Source organism: Spermophilus citellus (assembly GCF_964194105.1).
Source record: "Spermophilus citellus genome assembly, chromosome: 16".
In the NCBI taxonomy this organism is placed as follows: domain Eukaryota; kingdom Metazoa; phylum Chordata; class Mammalia; order Rodentia; family Sciuridae; genus Spermophilus; species Spermophilus citellus.
This window is the reverse complement of record NC_138196.1, coordinates 75,751,120-75,772,145: the sequence shown is the minus strand read 5'-3', so window position 1 is coordinate 75,772,145 and position 21,026 is coordinate 75,751,120.

Genomic DNA, 21,026 nt, shown 5'->3' with positions numbered 1-21,026 from the left:
ATGGAATCAGGCAGCAAGGTTTAGTTGTTTTCATCAATCCACTGTTCTAATGGTTATTCTAGAAACTTGCAATTTGACCTTCTGTGGCATGTTATTACATTAAGAGGTACTGTGTTTTCTCCAGGGATGCTGGGTTAGATAATTCGTGTTTACACCCCCAATCACCTTTGCATTTTTCACAGACACCCTTACACATGGAAGGGGATTGGTATTCTCAACAATGATTTCAATTACCAAGTTAATTGTTCAATAGCATGCTTGCTATACTGCCCCACATTTTTAGAAATCATATATTAAGCATTTTTCAGAATATCAATTTTTTCCAACCAAGTTTAAGGAAAATAAACATCTTCAAATTCTTTCCTTGCCCTTTCCCAAATATGCCCTTGCCTAAAAATGATCACTCTCCTGACTAATTCACAGCCTCAGAGTTTTCCCCATCAGTCCTTCTCTTTCTCAGCTAGTATCATTATGCCCCTCTGCAAGGGGTATAATGACATAAACTTTAAAGGTCTGTTGGAGAGAAGCAATGAATGGTAAGCCTTTCCATGAGCTTTCTAATTCGTGGACAGTCATGATTTATTGGCCAACATACTTTCCAAAATTACAGTTTTAAGATATGTAATGAAGTGGGGATGAGGTAGGGTACATTGTAAAATGTGGAAAAAATGATACCCAGCCTCTCTTGTATTACCCCCATGCCCTAAGAAATTCTAACAATTTTCTTCGTGTAGATTTCTAAATAACAGCTGTAACATCTGTGATGTTGAGTCCAAACCTGAAAAAGTTATTTTCAATGCCTAATAAGGCCCACAACTTTTTAGTTTGTTTTGAAAATATAGAATATGGCAAGGGAAAACATTTTTTTAGCTGTTATGATCAGATCTTCCCAACTAAATTATACTTTGGCAGATTTTCTTCCAGATTTGTGCCAATATACATATGGTATACACATACTCACATACATACACACATGGTATTTTAAGTAAATGAAATATGTACATGGTATCTACCTATATAATTACATTAAAATATTTATCTATTAACTACACATATGTAATTTTCATTAACTGATTATTAGAAACATGAATATTATCTATGTGTCCATTTGGTGCTCTGCATTGGCTGTTGATCATTTCTCTCATTACTGTGACCACAATTATCTCCTCATCTTGGTTTAGTCACTCAGGCTTCGTTAACTTTAGTTTCTGCCCTGAAGAAAAACAATGTGCATGATAATATTGCCCTGCCTGCTTCCCTAGACTCTCAGAAACGCTTCAGAGAAATAGTGTGGAAATGCACAGGGCAGACAAGCCCTCCGAGGGGCAGGTAGCTGGGCTCACTGCCCTGGTACCACTCTCCTCTGCTGGTGACCAGCTTCCTCCCTGGTAGTGTTTCTGCCATGTCCTCAGCTCTGCCCAACCACATTTTGTGCCTCAAGACACAGTTGGAGATTCTAACTGCACCAGGGAGTTTGTAAAATGTGCTCTCTTTGCCACTTCTGAACCCTTGGGAATTTATCTTCTCAGTGGCCTTGTGTTTGGGAGAGGGACTCCCTGAAAAATTACTACCTTCTCATATTTCATAGGAAAATCTCAAAATATAATGCCTGAAGCTGAAAAAAGAAAATTAAAATCAAGCACTAACATTATAAAACCTGGTACTCCAGGCATATGTGTTGCTACCAAGAGAAAAAGATGGGGGAACAAAAGGCAGTAAGCTGCCTAGGAGTGGGAGACGGAAGGAGCAGGATAGAAGACACAGTTGTTGGAATCTATGTATGTCTGTTTGACTCCTGAACCCATGTTCATATACAACTTTTATAACAGTGGAAACTTTTTAAAAAGTTTAAGTTAGAAAAAGTTTTTAAAATTGCTATGGGCAGAACCTGCTACATGATGTATGTATTTTTAGTCAAAATTTTATCTTCTGTTTTACGGGAGAGGTGCAGTTGCTTTCTTTTTAGCAGAAGCCTGCCCCCTACCTGCTAATTGCTCTCAGTAGTGTCCTCCAAATCTGATGCCATCAGTCAATCCCAACACCTGAGGCTGGACAAAGCACCCGCCCAGACTCCTTTTGATGACAAGGCTCTAGAACATTATTCCATGTCCTTCAAAACTACGCAGACACAGAAAGGAAAACACCACATGTTCCCTCTCACAAGTGGAAGCTAAAAAATGTAGATCTGAATGCAGAATTCTGATGACAAGTTCATAACAATTTATATATTTTACGAGGAACTAGAAGATGGCGACATGGAAGTGCTAATTAAGCTGATTTAATCAGTACACATTGCATATAAAATCATTAAACATTATGTATATATGAGTATCACACTATACCCCAAAAATATGTACAATGATCACATGTTGAGCAAAGAGAAAAAGGAAAAAACAAAAGCTCTCAGTAATCCAAATAACTGCCTAATATATGCTTCCACACTTGAATTCTGCTGAAAAGTTCCAGACACATCACATGCCCTCTGCAAGACTTCTGGGAAGTCTGGAAGCTCGGGCTCCCTCCGTATGCACCATGCTCCTGCCCAAGCTGGAAGTCTGAGTTTCAGCTTTATTCTCTCTGCCTCATTTCTCACATCAGAACCAAGTCATAAAGATCCTGACTTCAAAATACATCTCAAAATTACACACCATCCCTCATTACCTCTACCACCACATTAGTCCACCTTAGCACTATTATTTACTAGAAAGATTACAAGACCTGTCTAATTAGCCCCCTTGCTTCTTCTGCCCCTTGGTCTTCTACAGGTTTCCATACAGCAGGCAAAGAGACTTTTGTAAATATATCTGATCAGGTTAATTCCTTGATTAATTGCTTGAATGGATTCACACTGCAATTAGGTCCATGAGAGTTTGATTATCTGCAAAGTCTTTTTTTTTTAAACTTATGCCCTCTTCTTAATTCTCACTAGGTCCTGCCTGCTGTTCTCATTTCAGTCTCTCAGATGCACCTGGCCATTCCTTACATCAGGGACTTTGCTCTGGAGGCTACCTATGTCTAAACACTCATCTGTACTCTCAAGAGCTGACCATCTCCAACTTACACTTTAGGTCCCAGTACAAATGTCCTTTCTTAAAGAGAAAGAGACTTCTCTGGTGTATTGATACCAAGAAACATTTATTGCAGATTTTCCATCTATGTGTGGGAACATCTGTTGGTCGACTCTTTCTCCTAAACAACGTCCTGGGAAGTCAGGGACCATATCCACTGTGCTATCTATTGCATCTGGCTCAGGACAGGTGCTCAGCAATATTTTAAAACACATTCCATAAAAGGTTAATTCATGAAAAAAAACCCACAAAGTTAAACAGACTGCAAGGACATAGCCAATGGACAATCTATGGGTCCCTTTCTAACAAAGAGCCTTTGAAAATGGTTCTTCTCACCCAGTCTTCCAAACTCCAAGGGTCAAGGGCGCAGAAGGATCTTGACGATTTACACAGACTCAGCCCGGGATTGCCAGACCTTCTTTTCCCCTTGGCTCTATATGCAAATAATATGAACATTTTCTTATTAAAAAGGAAAAGAGCATCTAAGGTATTTTATTCTGAGTATTTGTTCAGTGAAGAGAAGTTTACACAGCTTGCGGAGAACTATTCAGCAGGAAATTAAATCTCCGTTATTCTGAATTTTCACTTTGCTTTCAATTGGCAAAGCTTCCTGGCAAAGCACTCTGTCCCCTCTAGAACATTCATAATCCCACATCCACCACCAAAATGTGCTTTCTGAGCCAAATCACAAAACAGGTTGGACAAGATGCCTCTCTGGAGGTCTGAGATACTAGGTGGTAGGAAGCCATGGGCACACTACCAGAGCAGGCTGATAGGCCAGCAACTAACACCTAGGTTTTGCAGGGTAATCTAAAGTTTATGAAGCACCCACCTAACATAAAAGATTAACAAAGAAAATTTTCTTGCATTATCTACGTGAATATATTATCTGATTTGGGCATTGCCACAATTTCATGAGATTAATTCTAGAGCTCTATTTAACTGGTGAGGCAACTGAGCTTAGAGAGGCTTAAATGACTAGCCTACGGTCACACAACTGGTGCTTCTGATGCAGAACTCAAAATTAGAATTTTTCACAAATTACTTTTTTATACAATGCTGATTATCTTCAAAAAAAACTGACTGCTCTGGTATTTCATTTAAGGAAAATAATTGGTTTCACCTAGAAACCAATAGCTCTAATAAGGAGTGGACTTGCATGCTAACAAACAGATAGCTGGATCCTCTGTATACTAAGAGAGCCAAAAGGACTTTTGTCATTTCACTTTGCTTCAGATAAAACATTTGTTAACAGGACTAAAAGAATTTAGAGGATTCTTATATAAGGAATATGGAAAAATTGGACATTTGCCTTATATCATTGTATCTAAGACACCATATGTTGTTAAACTCACCGTTATTTTTGTGCATTGAGAAAGAAAAATACTTTCCCAATGAACCAAAATAAATGAACAGTAAGATCAATCCCATTTTCAAAATCATTTAAACATTTTAAATTATGAATTTAGAATTAATGAAATATACAAAACAACTCAGATCAATATAATAGGAAAAATTATTGTCCCTCAAATATCTCTTTAGAAACTCATTCCTTATTTCTGTTGCTTTTGCTAAAATCTCATTTTAAACCCTTGTATTTGTCTGTTTTTTGTTGCTATAATAGAATATCTGAGTTTGGGTAATTTATAGAGAAAACAGGTTTATTTAGTTCATAATTCCATTTGTTCAAGAACATGGCACCAGTATTGACTGGATTCTGATGAGTGCCTCATGATAGAAGAAATCATGGTGAGAGTACATGTAGAAGAGATCACAAGTTGAGATAGGCAACCAGAGACCAGGAAAAGGCCAGTTTTGCTCTTTATACTCATGGGAACTAACTCCATCCATGAGACCAGTATTAATCCATCCCAAGGCCAGTGCTTCTAATGACCTAACCACCTTCCACTAGAATCCACCTTTTTAAGTTCCACCTCTTAATGCCACCAAACTGGGAACCAAAACTCTAATGCATGAGGCTTTAAGAGACAAATCATAATCAAACCATAGCAGCCCTCATCATCTTTGGGCCAGAATATTAACCTGCAAAACCTATTGTTTTTCCCATATCACTCCTCCTCGCCCTCATCCACCTTCAGTGTTGGCTATAGAGTAATCCTTCTAAAATATGGCTCTGACAATGACTTCCACAGGATAAATTTTCTTGTTTTCTGACATACAGGACAGAACCCAAATACTTAAACTGGCATCCACAGCACTTCACAATGGGCTTCCAAATGATCTCTGTATCTTCGTCTCCCTCTCTGGACGTCCCAGCGTACATCACTCACAGACCAGGCTTAGCTGCTCCCCATTCCTCAACCCTGTGTCCCAATGCACCAAACATACAGAGGTGAGCTTTCTGTTTTACTTCTCAGCAATGCCACTGTTCCCCTCTTCCTCTAGCAAACTCTTGCTCATCCTTCAAGAGGAATCCAGTAGAAAATGTTTTGTGGAGCATTTCTCCCTCCGAGGCAGTGATGGGAGCTGGAAGGGTCATCAGCAATAATTTAGCCCCAATCACGCCTTCTACACTTGAGAAGGAGGAGATTCCATCAAGTGCTTTGCAGAGCAGTTGGTGACAGTGTTAGGACCAGGATCCATGGCTTCTCATCCTGGTTCACTTCTCCCTGAACTTTCACTAACAGTGAAAGAGCGAAGGTCAACCCTAAGACCATCCCTGGGCAGCAGACCTTCACAGCTCACCTTTAGCCAGGCTGTCTGGGGCTCACTAGACCTGCAAGAGGGAGGAGGATGCCCTGAGAAGTCCCTCAAAGGGGACTCAGGTCTCTGTGCCCCTGGATTACTTCTCCCTTGGAATAATAATCTCCACCTTACAAAATAACATGAAGATGAAATAAAATTTGTAGATTTCAATTGCTCATCACAGCTCCTAGCTTAAGTAAAGCCCAACAGATGTCAGCTTTTACCCTTTTCCTATCAGAAGAGACCTAAATGGGGTTATTTTTAGGTTCAACTCATTGTTAAACTACCAATGTAATTGGGGAGTATTTTATTTAATACATCTGAAAAAACACACAGCTTTGGTATAAATTCCCCAATGAGGGTAACATCACCCTGTTTACATAACACACACATGTATTCACTTTGAGAATGGGGTGGGTGGCATTGCCACCAAAGTCATCACTTCTGGGTATTCACCCCCAGCTGGAAAATGGACCAAATGGGCAAATAGAAGGAAGCAAACAAATCTACAACTATAAATGTCAACACACACACCCAGAAATAGGGAGAGAGATCAAAGGCAGATTATAGCTACCCACGAGAGACACCAAGAAGATTCGCGTTAGGGCAGCAAGATCAAGGCACCCAGAAGACCTTTTCAGGACTTCCAACCATATCTGGAGAGAAATCAAAGGCTGAATCCTTGGCTATTGCATTTCAAAATAAATAAAGACTCCTCTACTTCCTTCACAAAAGATCAGCCAAGCTAAATTTATGTTCTAGAATATTACCCTGGGAGCTGTCCCTGGAAGAAATCATTTTAACCCTAATACTGCTCTTTGTTTTGAATCCAAGTCTTCTGCCTTTGCCCACACAGCCATTAGCAGAAAAATTAAAAAAGCATTCAATTGAAAAAATATTTACTGAGCAAAATGATGCAAAGTGCTATCCTAGGGGAAATGCCAGTCCCCAGAAGTGATTCAGACACCTCCCTTCAATTATTCAAACTTACTCCATTACTAGTTCCTTCTTTAGGGTTAAGCACTGCCCTCTTTAGAAGGTCGTCCTTGAAGTGTCAGAATCCTTGGTGTGAGGATACAACATGAGGTTGACATCACCTTTCCGGAGGGGAAGAACAGCTGACCTGTGAGAGCATTAGACTTGAAAGAGATCATGAAGCATTAAGAAAGAGGGAAAGAGAAGAAGATGAAGAAGCAAGACTTGTACTTTGGTAGTAATTCAGATATAAATTCAAAATAGGTCTTATCGCCATGCTCATTTCTATCAATTGGTTGTGACTTTCTAGAGCTCTGTGTCCGATTTCTGAACACGGGACATCAGCTGATTGTCTTCATAATGGACATTTTCTAAGCTTGCTAGAGGGGAAGAAAACAGCATTTGAAAGTAGAATCTGGGCTCTGCCATTTGCAAGCTCTATGGTGCCATTCAACTTTCTTATGTACAAAACCAAGGACAATAGGATACAGTTGGGATACAGTTTTAAAAATCTAACTTCCGGTTAAATTTAGTAGAAAGAACTCATTACTAGGTATTAAGCGGCTTAAAAAATTACTATCAGGTTGGAAGAACTCTTGCAAACATGATTCCTGGAACATTTCTCAGCTCCCAGCATCTGCCTCTGCCATGATGGCAGAATGGTCACCCATAAGGAGTCAGATTAGAAAGTTGCTAATTGAAAAATGTCCCTGCCTGTGCCACAGAGGGAGCATCTCCTCCCTCCCCTACTTCTCTCAGTTCTGAACGAAAATCCCCTAAGAGCACCTCTGATTGCTGGAACTGAAATTACCTGCAGCTCTCAGCTGAGAGGAAGTCTGAGATGCGCAGATTCTGTTCCTCCAGCAAATCTAGTCTACTAGGGCTCTGCAGATGATGCCTCATGGGTAGGGGAAGATGCTCCTCCAGGACTGAGCGCTCGCCACCCAGCTGCTGAGATTGCTGGGGGCTGATGACCATCAGGGGAGTCTCCCACTGGGCATTACCATCAACTGAATTGAAAAGAGCTACCTCGTTCAGGATGAGTCATATATTCCCAGGGGTGCACTGCCTTTATTACTGGTCCACATGGGGGTGTAAAGAAGCAAGACATTTGCTTCATGGCAGAACATCTCCGGAGAGTCATCCCAGCTCCAGAGGTCCTCGTGGAATTGACTGAATCCTGAATATCTCTTCTTTCACACCTCAAAAAATGTGGGTGAGATTCAGAAAGGGGAATTAAATGATTTTTTTTTTTTGAGGCCTGAAAGAGGCTGAATGCCCACATCCAAATCCTGGTAAAGGAGTACTTCACCTTATGTGGCAAAATGGAATTTGAAGATGTGGTTAAATTAAATGATGTTGAGATGAGAATAACCTCCTGGATTCTCCAGGTGAGCCCTAAATGGAATCACAACTGTCCTTAAAAGAGAGGGAGAAGAAGCACCATGAGAAGAAAGAAGAGGAGTACCTACTCTGACAGCAGAAACAGACTGAAGAGATGCTGCCCCAAGGCAAGGAGCATCAGCAGCCACAGAGACTAAATGAGGCAAGAAAAAAAAGATGGCAGGGCTCTGCTCTGAACCCTCCAAGGAGAACCAGCCTTACTAGCATCTTGGTTTTGTAAGACTCATTTCAGACTCCTGACCTCAAGAACTGTAAGAGAATAACTATCTTTTGTTTCACAGTAGCAAATTTGTGATAATTTGTTCTGATAACAACAGAAGACATTACGGTATTTGCAGAATTATGCAGACGCATCCCCTGGAGAATGACAGTGAGATCTGCCAAGCCATTGCAGGTTATCAGGAACAGCCCAACGAATTCTGAAAATACTGTCCTTAGCCTTGGACTTCCCCCTACCTTCTACCTGGGATAGTGACTAGGTGGGAAATGAGATTCATACACATAGTGAACATACACTTTTTCATGATCATTGGTAGGTAAAGTTTCTCTTCCCAAAATTTAATTTATGGGAGTTATAAATTGTGTATAGGAAAAGTCTACTAGTAAATAATATATAATAAGATCCATACTTAAATTTCAGAATAAATTTTTTTCTGTGTGCCACCTGACAAGTGGCTTTGTGCACTGTTAAAACAAGAGCCAGAGTTGAAGTCCACATGAATCCAAACATCAAACAGGTAAGATCAACACTTTCTGTAGGAGGTAGGGAAAAAGGGAAAGAAACCCCCATCCAAACACCAGGAACATCTCCTGAATTCTGAGACCTCGCTCCACCTCAGCCTTCTCAGCCCCTGACCAGCCTCATTGAACCCTTCCTGAGACAGAGTGGATATACAGAAAGACACATAATAAACAGCTCCATCCATCTTCACCGCCTAGATATGACTACAAAAAACCTTGGCAACAGCTGCCATATGAGTCAGGAAGAGGGAGAAATTGTCAATTTCTGAGTAATCGTAAGTTGCCATGTTGAGGAAATTTGAAAATAAAGGGGAGCTATGACAGAAAAACTAGACCAATACTTCTCAATCTACCTGTAGTGAAAGAACAGTTTCACTAAGATTTCCCATTCTTCCTGGTCAAAGGTGCTTATAAAATGCAATCAAGATGAATGATTTAGAAAACGGAAATGAAATGATATACAAGATAGTTATTCTCTTACAGTTCTTCAGTTATTTTGCTGATTACATTCAGTGAAAATCAAATCACTCTTTCAGAATGCTATTAATATTTCTGAAAATTGCCTCTTCATTTCTGTAATGATTTGTCACCATCTTGAACAAGAAGTTCAAGGATGGACACAGGTCCACCAAAAACACCTTAAATAGCACTTTCCTTTACCAAGTCTCCAGGTTGATATTTTAGGTAGATTCACCTCAAGACTCAACTTACAAGATGCCATTCTCTAATGTCAGTTAAGCATCTAGGTTTCCTGAGAGAAGTGTTGCTCTCACATACTCCTCCTGCTAGCTCTGCAGCATCACTATAGTCTTACACAATACCATTTTTGTCATTGAAACATTTCCATATGCCCTAGCAATTTGAAAATTATGTTGGCTTCATTACCGAATTCAGGGTATCTTGAACTCCTTAAGATTGAATTGTGGAAGGCGAAAGTAACATAGACCAATCAGACGATTCTGTGTAATTAGGTAGAACTAAATTTCCCAAAAGCCTCTGCACCAACAAACATTCCACTCTCCAGTCGTCTCACAAAATATAAAGAAAATCTGCCTGAAGGTCACCTCCATGCTTGTTTGAAAGGCATATTCCAGAGCCCCATCCCAGCACCACTGATTCAGAATCTTTGCTAATAAAACTTAAGAATTCACAGTTTTATTAAGCAATCCATCTAGAGTTTAGACATACCAAATATTAAAAAGTAGCACATTCATTTAAAGAAAAGGAACATTTGCAGCACAAATTATTTTCTTCTAATAAAATGCAATTAAATACTTTCTCTGTTTTTCACTTTTACATTCTTGTAGAGCTTCATAGATACATCACATTAGGGTTAGTGTGTGTTGAGATTTAATGTTTTTACATCTCATCTTTTGATTAAAACTACCTGCAATATTTTGAAAGGAAACATTTTTGAGTTTTGTAGTTTTTATTACAGAAATTGGTTGGCATGGAAGATGTGGAATACACATGGGCGGGGGGAAGGTATAATGATGGATTTTAAGGACAATGACACTCAACCTAGAATAGCTAGAATCATTTGTGATTTATTTATCTCTGCCTTAGTGGGAGAACTGATCAACCAACCCTGGAAACTGAGTTATCAGCACCAAACTTCTGCAGAAAAGTCTGATTCTGACTACTTAGTTTGATGGGAGTATAAATCTCTATCTTTCTGATATTCCTTGATCTTAAACTAAAACTCTCAATTCACTTGTCTTTATCAGGAAGTACTAGGCTTTTTTTGTTTGTTTGTTAGTTTTAACTCCATCCTTGACTCACAAGAAAATGATAACCAAAAAGAACCATATCTTTGTGCTGGGCATGGAGGCACAAGCCTATAATCCTAGCCAGTCAGGAGGCTGAGGTAGGAAGATTGCAAGTTCAAAGCCCATGTCAGGGTGTGCAACTTATTAAGGCCCTAAGCAACTTAGCAAGACCCTGTCTCAAAATGAAAAATAAAAATGGCTCAGTGATTAAGTGCCCCTGGGTTAAAGGCCCAGTACCAAAAAAAGAAAGAAAGAAAAGAAAATTCTGTCTTCATGACTACAATGGCTGATTTTCAGGGAAGAGGAACCAAAGAGAAAATAATTAAAGCTTCCTTTCATTTGAAAAAATGTTATATGTCAAATATTATATGATTATTCCTTATAATTCTGCAATGAGGGTATTAGAATCCCCATTTTATATAAATGAAATGGAAGATCACTGAAGGTAAAGAAAAAACAAAAACAACCTAGAAACTTCACAGCATGAAAGTGACCTAGCCAGACGCACAGCCAGCTCCCCCATCCCCCAGCTGAACATTTTACACAGTGAGGCCTCCTGACAAGATGAGGTTAAAAGCTTTTATCTCAGAGATGCAAAGACTCTGGAGTTGATTACATAGGCTTTATGCAGAACCATACTGCCTGGATATAAAGAGCTTAGGTACCATCACAAGAGCGGGTTCAGGGTATCAGTAGAATAAGTTTGTCCAAGAGTTCAACCAACCTCCCACTTCAGGCTTAAGAGAGCCCAATAAACATCCTGATATTCAGCTCCTTAGCCCAATTCCACTCTGACAGCTCCCTAGGGTCTCTACTAATTGAAAAAACCTTGATAGAAAAAACAGCATAGCTAAGACAATGAACTGAAGTTTCTGAAGAAATCCAGATGAAACCTCTCTCTTTCGTAAATCCACATAAATCTTCAACTATAGAAGGTCAATGGCACTATCCAAAACCACAGAGCACAGCAAGTAACCAAGAGATTATTTAATACTTCAAAGAAATGCTGCCGGAGATGGAGCAAGTCCATATTTTGGTTACCAAAAACATTGATAGACTAGGACTTAGTTATGAAAAACCTGAATGGCCTTTAAAACTTAGACTGTGTCTTACCATCTTGCACTGACTACTCCTACTCTCAGGGGTCAAGCAAGAGAAATTAAATGGACCAACACAACTTAATCCCCCTTAAACAAGATCTTGCTGATGTATACCTCTTGATCTCAAAGGCAGTCCAAAATATTTTACTACCAAATCTCTTTATTTTTTTTGTTCATTTTCTACTGTGTAGCTCAAAAGTCTACTAAAGCTGTATTTAATAAGTGATTTTTTCAATTATTTATAAATAAGGTGTACTAGCCAGTTAGAGCTGCTGTGTGGATTAGGTAAGTATACATAGTTGATATAGTTTCAACCAGCAGCAGAGATCTGTAGCTGTAGGTGGCCCTCACACAGGGACATGAACACTTCCAACTGGGCTCCGTGGAATAGTGCTGTGGACAGCCCACCCCCCACCTGCACGCCCCCTCATTGCCTCTCTTGTCTGCCTCAAGGATGAAACACAAACCCAGACAATAAGTGGTCATGTTCCCTGTCATCTTTTCTCTTTATGTATTTATTTTGTCCAGTGGAAGGTCTGAAAATGAGCCATTTCATAGTAAATGAAAAAAAATTAGCATTTTTTTCCCTCAGTTAAGAGGTTTCATGTTGTTAATATTGTTTTTTTAAAGAAGTTTTTGGAGATGTTTCTTTTCTTTTCTAGGCAAGAAACACATTAAATACAATGTGGTACCCTAGCTTTGGTCTTGGAATCAAATAGTAGTTGAAAATCTACTGAAATCTGAATAGATTAGGTAGTTTAGTTAACGGTCATGTACAAATGCTAATGTTTTCCACAAATGCACTTCAGTGTTATGTCAATGCTAGGAGAAACTGGGTAAAGAATACACTGAAAGAATTTACTGGAATTCCACCATCTTTGAAGCCATTTTATATTTACAAGTATTCCAAACTGAAACTTGTGTTGTTGTTGTTTTAAAGTAACACATAATTCCCCTTGACTGGTAGTTTCACTTCCCACAGTTTCAGTTACCCACGGTCAACCATGGACTGAAAATATTAAATGGAAAATTCCAGAAAGAAGCAATAAGGCTAAAAATGCATGTCATTCAGAAAAGCAGGACAGAACCTCACACTCCCCTGTTGTGGCCACCCAGGACATGCTTCCTCGCTCTGTCCTGTCACTTCCATGGTCACCTTGGTTATCGGATCAACCCTGTGGCCTGCAGTGCTTCTGTTCAAGGGACCCTTTCTCAACTTGATGATGGTCCCACAGCACAGGAAGAGTGAGGCAAAGAAGGCACAGGGCATAAAATATGGAAGGACAGATTAATCCTGTATTTTGTGGCAAAGCTGGAGGGCATAAGAAAAAACATAGTATACACAAGGGAGGTGCTCTCTGTGGTTTCAGACATCCACCAGAGTTGGAACACACCCCCACGGATAACAGGGGCCACTGCATGCATTCAGTATAGAATATTTTGAAAATGTAAATCAACAGAACTATAAAGAGGGTGTGGTGGTGCACACCTATAATCCCAGTAGCTCAGGAGGCTGAGGCAGGAGGATCATGAGTTTAAAGCCAGACTCAGCAATTTACGGGGCCCTGAACAACTCAGCAAGACCCTGTCCCTAAATAAAATATGAAAAAGGGCTGGGTATGTGGCTAAATGGTTAAGCACCCTGGTACACCCACCCCCTAAAAAATAAAAAATAAAATTTTTAAAAAGGTAAGACTTTGAAGAGGACTTAATAAACTTTGGAACTTCCAGTTTTATTTACTTATGTTTTTAGTCTGAAAAGATATCTCTGACTCTTATTGCATATATTATCTTGAGACATGTATTTTACTTAGTACTAAGTGATATTTACATGTCAATATTAATTTAGAACACTTATCTTTCCATCATTCAATTATATTGACCAAGGGTTTCCTAGAAAAGATTTATATGGTGCTGTATTGCCTGTATCTACCATCAGTTACTAGAATATTTAACAATTGTAGAATTTCATGTTGTTATTTCATTTTTAAAATTCTGTGAAAATACATTAGGGGACAAGTTATTGTTCATGGCCATAATTATTAATAAAATTTCCCACATAATTATCACTTTAGATTAAGGATAAGCCTCCGGAATAGCTAGGATCACAGGACCACTGGCATTTTGATAGGGATTACATTGTATATGAGAATACTATGGGTAGTATTAACGTATGTTCCTATGTCTGCTTCTCAACTTTATGTCTTTGTATATAAAGTAATAATGTCAATTATAAAAGTTTGGTTTTTACTCTGGGATGGTGGTTGGCTGTACATTGGAAGAATGGTGGGAAGTGGGGGGTCTTTGAAAAATAATAATGTCTGAATCTCACATCTGGAAATTCTGAAATAATTGGTAACAACTGGGATTTTCCCATATATTTTGCCTTATTTCTTTTAGCAACATTTTATACAAGTATACAAGTCTTTGGTCTTCAGAGTTAAGTTTATTTCAAAGTGTTTTATTATTTTTAATGGTAATATAGATGACATTTTTTCTAATTTCCTTTTCAGATAATTTGTCATTAGTGTATATAAATGCAATGTATTTTGTATGTTAATTTTATATCTTTCATATTTTATTAATTTCTTAGCTATGACATTTTGTGTATGGAATCTTTGAGTTTACTACATTTAAGATTATGTGAACAGATAATTCTACTTTTTCCTTTCATGTTTGGGTACTTTTTATTTCTCTTTCTTGTTTAATTGCTCTGGCTTGAATTAATAGATTAAAACAGTGATCAAAAACCTCTCAACAAAGTCTGGTAACCGCTGTCTATACTGGTCGATCCCAGTAGACATTTAGAGAGGTAACACTCAACCTTTTTAAACTCTTCCAAAACATGTAAGAAGCAAAAATACTTCCAAATTCATTTTCTGAAGCCAGCATTACCCTGAAGCAAAGGCAAACAAAGATACAGCAAGAAAAGAAAACCACAGGCTAATATTCCTGAGACCATATTGTATTGACCGCAATACAATAAAGGTTTGACAAATTCAAAAGTGCATTAAAAGGATGGTACACCAGTGACCAAATAGAATGTATCCCTGAGATGCAAGAATGGTTCACCATATGCAAATCAGTTCATGTACTACTCCACATTGACACACTTCAACAGAACAAAGAGTAAAAGTCACATGGTCATCTCAATGGATGGAGTGAAAGATTGACAAAATTCAATATCCTTTCATGATAAAAGCTCTCAGCGATGAGGTACAGAAGGAATTTACCTAAACATAGTAAAAGTCATATTTGAAAAGCCCACAGATAACACAATACTCAACGTTGGGAAAAATGAAAGCTTTTCCTCCTAAGAAGAGGAACAAGGCAGAGAAGTCAACTCTTGCCACGTTTATTCATCATAGGCCTTGAACTCCTAATACTCCTAATCAATTTAAAAATACTTTTTATTGGTATAAATTAAATTTGTGCCCATTATATTCATGACCATTTCCTCTTCATACAGTCTTCCCGGTACAGTAGCAGGAGGGATCCTTTTGAGGAAAAATCAAATATGTTACTGGGAACAGCCATCCTTAACCCTTACTGCACATTATTAGCTTTACCAGGAACATTTGAAAATCCCAGTCTTCACTTGTCACCAGTTATTTCAGAATTTCCAGATGCAGGATTCAGACATCATTATTTTTCAAAGACCCCCCCCTTCCTACCATTCTTCCAATGTACAGCCAAACACCCTCCCAGAGTAAAAACCACACTTTTATAATTGATGATACTTCTTAAAGTTTAATATTTTTGAGAATTGCCTGAGGAACTTGTTGCAATACAGATTTTGGTTCCATAATCTGGTCAGGGTGACAACCAAGATTCTGCCTTTGCCACATGCTCTCAGGGGACATGACACTGTGTGCCCTTGGGTCACACTTGAGGGGGCATGAGACCCGTGTTCTGATTCCTGTTCTCAGTCTGATTTCCCCCACTGCTCTCTCCCGTGTTCATTCCATCTTAGTGTCTTCTCACCCTTTCACTAGTAAGCCACACACACACACACGTTCCCCTCTTCAGTATTTTGATTGGTTCTTCTCCCTCTCCAATTCCCTTCTTATAGCTGCTGCTGGTTACCACTGAGGAGGGAGGCGAGTCCTGGGTCCTTTCTACCTCTCACCCTTGGGAATCTGCATGCCAGTTCATCCTGGCGCTCACTATGGAAAACTGACGCTGCAGTAGTTAGCGGAGTTCAGCTGTGTTTCTCTTCCTGTCTCTGCCAAAATATATCATCTGTAGCATAATGAATTGGTGAAATAATCAGTGTGAATAGTTTGAACACTGTGTCTCCCTTAATATTTTGGGGGGAAAAAAACTCCAAAACTTTCTGAACCCAGCTTCCTTCTGGAACATTTCTAGTTTCTTATAAAATGTAAAGCTCTTGTCCTTGTCTATTTGTGTAATGGTTTGAGTTCCTTCTCAGATCACTTGTTAGAGGGCAGGTTAATTGACGAAGCTGCCAAGCCCTGCATTTCTACTTCTTGATAAGTTTTTATATCATTTTGATGTTTGAAAAATTGGAAGTTGGATTCCTTACCACTCTGACCTTATACAGCCCATTTTCTATGACCTCTTTTTTTCCTCAAAAATTGCCCTTAACTATTACTTTTATCTACTACTTCCTGACTACAAAATTTGAGATAAAAAAGAAACAAAATTCTGAGATTTACTGAGAGTTCCACACCCTGCTAGGGCATCGTCTTGATTAACTAGCACCTTCTTAACATAAAGTGCAAAAATGCATATCCCAAAAGCCTGTTGTGTTTTAAATAGTGAGTCCAGGCAAACAAAGAGCCAATGGGATTTATACAATTTGTTTTCTAGTTGTATTGTGCATTTTAAGGAAAAAAAAATCTTACCCGCGTATTTAATCATCAGCATAAATACCTACATTTGCTATTTAATCATGAACACGGAGAAGGACATTAACTGTCACTTTAGTCTAATTGGGGAAGTTAAAATTATCAGTAGGTTAACTTCATGTGAGCACAGCTGGTTCCCCTCCTTTGGGGTGAGTCTTGAGCCACACATCTGGGCTGTGAGCAGCACAGCTTCAGAGATGGGTTTTGTGTCAGCTTTGCCAATAGCGGTTCTCCCTGGACACCCACAGCCAGAGGGGATCTAGAAATTCTCTTTTCCTCTCCAAAGACCCACATGGTCCACACTGCTCCTGACCCCATCTCCTGGGCCAGGAGGTGAGGCATTTTAACCTCCACAGAAAAGCCTGGTAAATACTGAGTCATCTGCAAGGATAACTTTCCTTACATGTTGTATTATTTTTTCAACCAAGAAAAGAAAAAGAAAACAACAATTTAAACTAGGAGAAGCAGCCCAGAAGTAATGAATAACTGAAGAAAATAATTAGAAGTAGGGTATGAGAAAACCTGCAGCAACAAATTGCCCCACACAGAGTGGGGAGGAAGGGAAAAGGATGTTATAAGGAATAGCAAATACCGAGGGAAGGTCTATTTTTAAAGGAAAGTTATGAAACACCTTATAATTCATTTTAATTGCTTCTAATTTTAGATAAGAAGTCAGTGTGAGATCCATGGCATTTTGATAAAAAAAAAAAATTGTGTGGGAAAACAGGTTCCATCTTTCATGTGAAAAAAAAAAATGAAGGCACAGACACCCAACCCTGACATCTGACCATAGGACAGCCATCTCAGTAGGACATCTCATCCAGGTAAGTAAAGGCAATTGTCCTGGTGTACTGTGTCAGGGGAAGATGAGTACAACAGATGTCACTGAGACTTGTGGCTTAGTGAACAAGCAGAAGATAGCAGTTTCCACCTGCTGACAGTGAACATCAGTATTGATTTTCCTAACCCACCCTCCAGCAACATACCCCAAAGGAATTACTCAGCCCCCTTTGCATTCCACAAGACCTTCTTGGAAGTGTCCAACTTGGATACTACATTTATTTGATGGCATTTGAACATATTAGGTTTCATCTTATGAAAAACAATTTGAACTTCAATCTTAGTCTTCAATTGAAAATTCTGTAATATTCAACCCAGTAAATCAGGATAGGGATGAAAGGCAGTACTCAATTTGATTTTTTTAATATATGTATTTTTTAGTTGTAGATGGACACAATACCCTTTATTTTATTTATTTATTTTTTATGTGATGCTGAGGATCGAACCCAGTGCCTCACATGTGCTAGGCAGGTGCTCTACACTGAGCCACAACCCAGCCCCTCAGTTTGATTTTCCAAGTTATCATCTCCCTTCCCTACCCTAGGGAAACTATTTAATATGCCTAAACTGTTTGGGCTGGGTCTACATCCCCTCTACTTCCTGCAAAAAGACAGAATTCAACCAACTGATAAGGAGTTTATTATTGAACCGGGCTAATATCACAAGAATGTGGTTAGAGTGAGTCCTGAGGAAAAAGAAGGTCTCATGCGATCAAGGCTGCAAGGCACCTGGAGAATCCTGGGTCTCCTGTCCCCACCATTGCTGCACACCAACCAGCTCAGGTGCTTTGGAGAATATCTCTGAGGCTCCACTTCTTCCTTAAGAAAAATTAATAGTTTATCTCTGACTGGTAAGTTAATTAAGATTAGAATTTAAAAATGTACATGGGCTAGTGATGTGGCTCAAGCGGTAACACACTCACCTGGCATGCTCGGGGCGCTGGGTTCGATCCTCAGCACCACATAAAAATAAAATAAAGATGTTGTGTCCACCGAAAACTAAAAAATAAATATTAAAGAATTTCTCTCTCTCTCTCTCTCTCTCTCTCTCTCTCTCTCTCTCTCTCTCTCAAAAAAAAAATGTACATAGAAGAGCTGTGGTGTCTTGGGCACAGTGAACTGTGTTCCTGTTCTTCAGCTGGTGCCCACCACACCCCTCAGCGCCTGCTCCCCCCTTCTTTTAGCAGCAACCTAGAGAAAAACCTTACACTCTCCCCAACTCTTTCATCTCTTTGCCCTGACTGTTTATTCCATGCCATGTTGGGATCCAATAAAGAAAGTCTCAATTATTCCTAATGATTATATTAGGCTTATTTTTCTTACAAAAAAACTGCATTTTAATAAATAATAATACTTATTTCCAAAATGGGGGGGTGGTAATAATGGCTGAATTCTAAGTATTTGTTAAATTTTAAGAATTTAGTCAAGGATTAGTCCTCTAACAGAGAGGTCCACACAGTTTTTTTAGAGAAGGCCAGAGTCTACCTAATGTAGACCTCAGGAGCCACATGGCCTAAGCCCACCCCTGGAGCCGGGTGTCCAGAGATAATGAATTTAAATGAGTGGAAATCACAGCTCTGCTCCAATAAGCTTTATTTATGGATTCTGGATTCAAGCTTTATATCATTTTGTGTTTCTTCTTTTGATGTTTTTATTTTAACCATTTAAAAATGTAAACACCATTCTGAGGTCCTAGAGCTACACAAAAACAGGTGGGCAACAGGATTTGGCCCAGTGGCCAGCATGTACTGACCTGTCCTGTGGGGCTCAAAATGTGCCACATGAGCAGCCGTCAACCCACTGAGCCAAATGCAACCTGTACTCAAAGTTTTTCAGTAAAAGCCCAAAACAAAAAATAAAAATAAAAAACAAAAGAGAGAAGAGAGAGTAGAGAAAAGGAAAACAGAAGAAAGAAGAGAAGCGGGGAGAGGGGAGGAGAGCTCAAGAAGGCCCTCACACTTCTCTCAATCAGGAAGTCGCAATCCCACCACAGGGAGCCTGTCTTGGTGTTTGCACTACTTTGCTTCCTGTGATGTTCTGATGGTTCTTATCTGCCTTTATTGACAGCTTTTGTATAGCCCTCACATTTCCTATTCCGGGGACCCAGGTGAGACACTGTGCCACTGAAGGCTGCTGGCCGCCTGCACAGTGGCATGATCTGAGGTGACCTTGCTGCAGAAATCATTCCTGCTGTCTAGGGGCTGGATCTCAGGTAAGATAATTAATCTTACTCAGAAAGTCAAGAATTGAATGCTTCCTCTCACATGTGGAAGCTGGAGAGAGGGGGAAAAGGAATAAAATAGGGATCTCGTGAAAATGGAAAAGAGACCAACAGTGTAGAGGAAGGGAGGGAGAGGGAGGCCAGGGAGGGAGGAGGGAGGCCGGGGAAGCCCTGGGGGCAGCCTGTCACATTGTGCTGTGTCCACCTATGAATCTACCCCAATAAGTCCTGCTTTATGTATAATTGAAATCACTAATTAATAATAATAACACAGAAAGCAAGTGGGTCACAGGGACAGAGGCAGGGAGCGAAAGGCCAGGCATCTGGGGATGAGATGGGTCAAATTATGTTCTACACATGCACAAATATGGCATCATGAGTGACGCTACTATATATGATTATAATGCACCAATAAAAAGATGATTAATCTTTAGATGTTAGTTTTCTCATCTTTAAAGTGGGCTTATAATGGTCAAAACAACTCATGTGGTCCTACCACACTGTGCCTACTGAGGCTCTGCCCTGCTACTTCCTAACTTATAAATTGTAGTGAATCCTCCATGCATGCATGTGTTACTAGGCGTCAAACCATGCATCTGTGTGTTACTAGGCTGATCTACACCCCCAGCCCTTTTGTTCATCTTTATCTTGAAACAGGGTCTCCCTGAGTTGTCCAAGTGAACCTTGAACTTGCTATCCTCCAACCTCAGTTTCCTGAGTAGCAGAGATTGCAGGTGTGTGCAGCTGTGCTCAGCTTTTGCAGTAAATCTTAAATGGGAGAATTCTATATTTCAGATTTCGAGAAGAGTTACTTTAAAAATTAAGCTTATCCTTATTGTCTTGTTCAATATACACCTAAAAATCTGATCTTCTAAAGCAAGTTTCAAAAGCAGTAGAATTACTGTACCCAGAAAGAGTACTGAACATTTTCCAAGTGGACTGCGGCTACACAGGCTGATAAGCAGGCACAACTCCTATTGCTTGAAGCAGTGCTGTTGCTAATGGTGTCCAGGGAAGTAAATTACTTGGCGACATATTGGTGGGTCATTTTTCATGAGACATGCAGAGGAGGGAGGAAATATCAATGCCTGCCAATTGGTTTGGATTTTTATCAGAATTGGCAAGGAATTTCTATTTGAACAGAAAAAAGAAATAACATCAAGTAAATGTGTGGTTTTAAAGAGAGAGAATAAGAGCAAAGACAATTTTGTTCATTTTCTTGGACGCTTAATAACTAATTTGGCTCTTGGTTTGCATTAGAAAAAAAAGTGCTAGTTAAACTCAAGGTAGTTCATGTCTGAGTCATAGGAAGTTCTGTAGTAGAGGGAAATT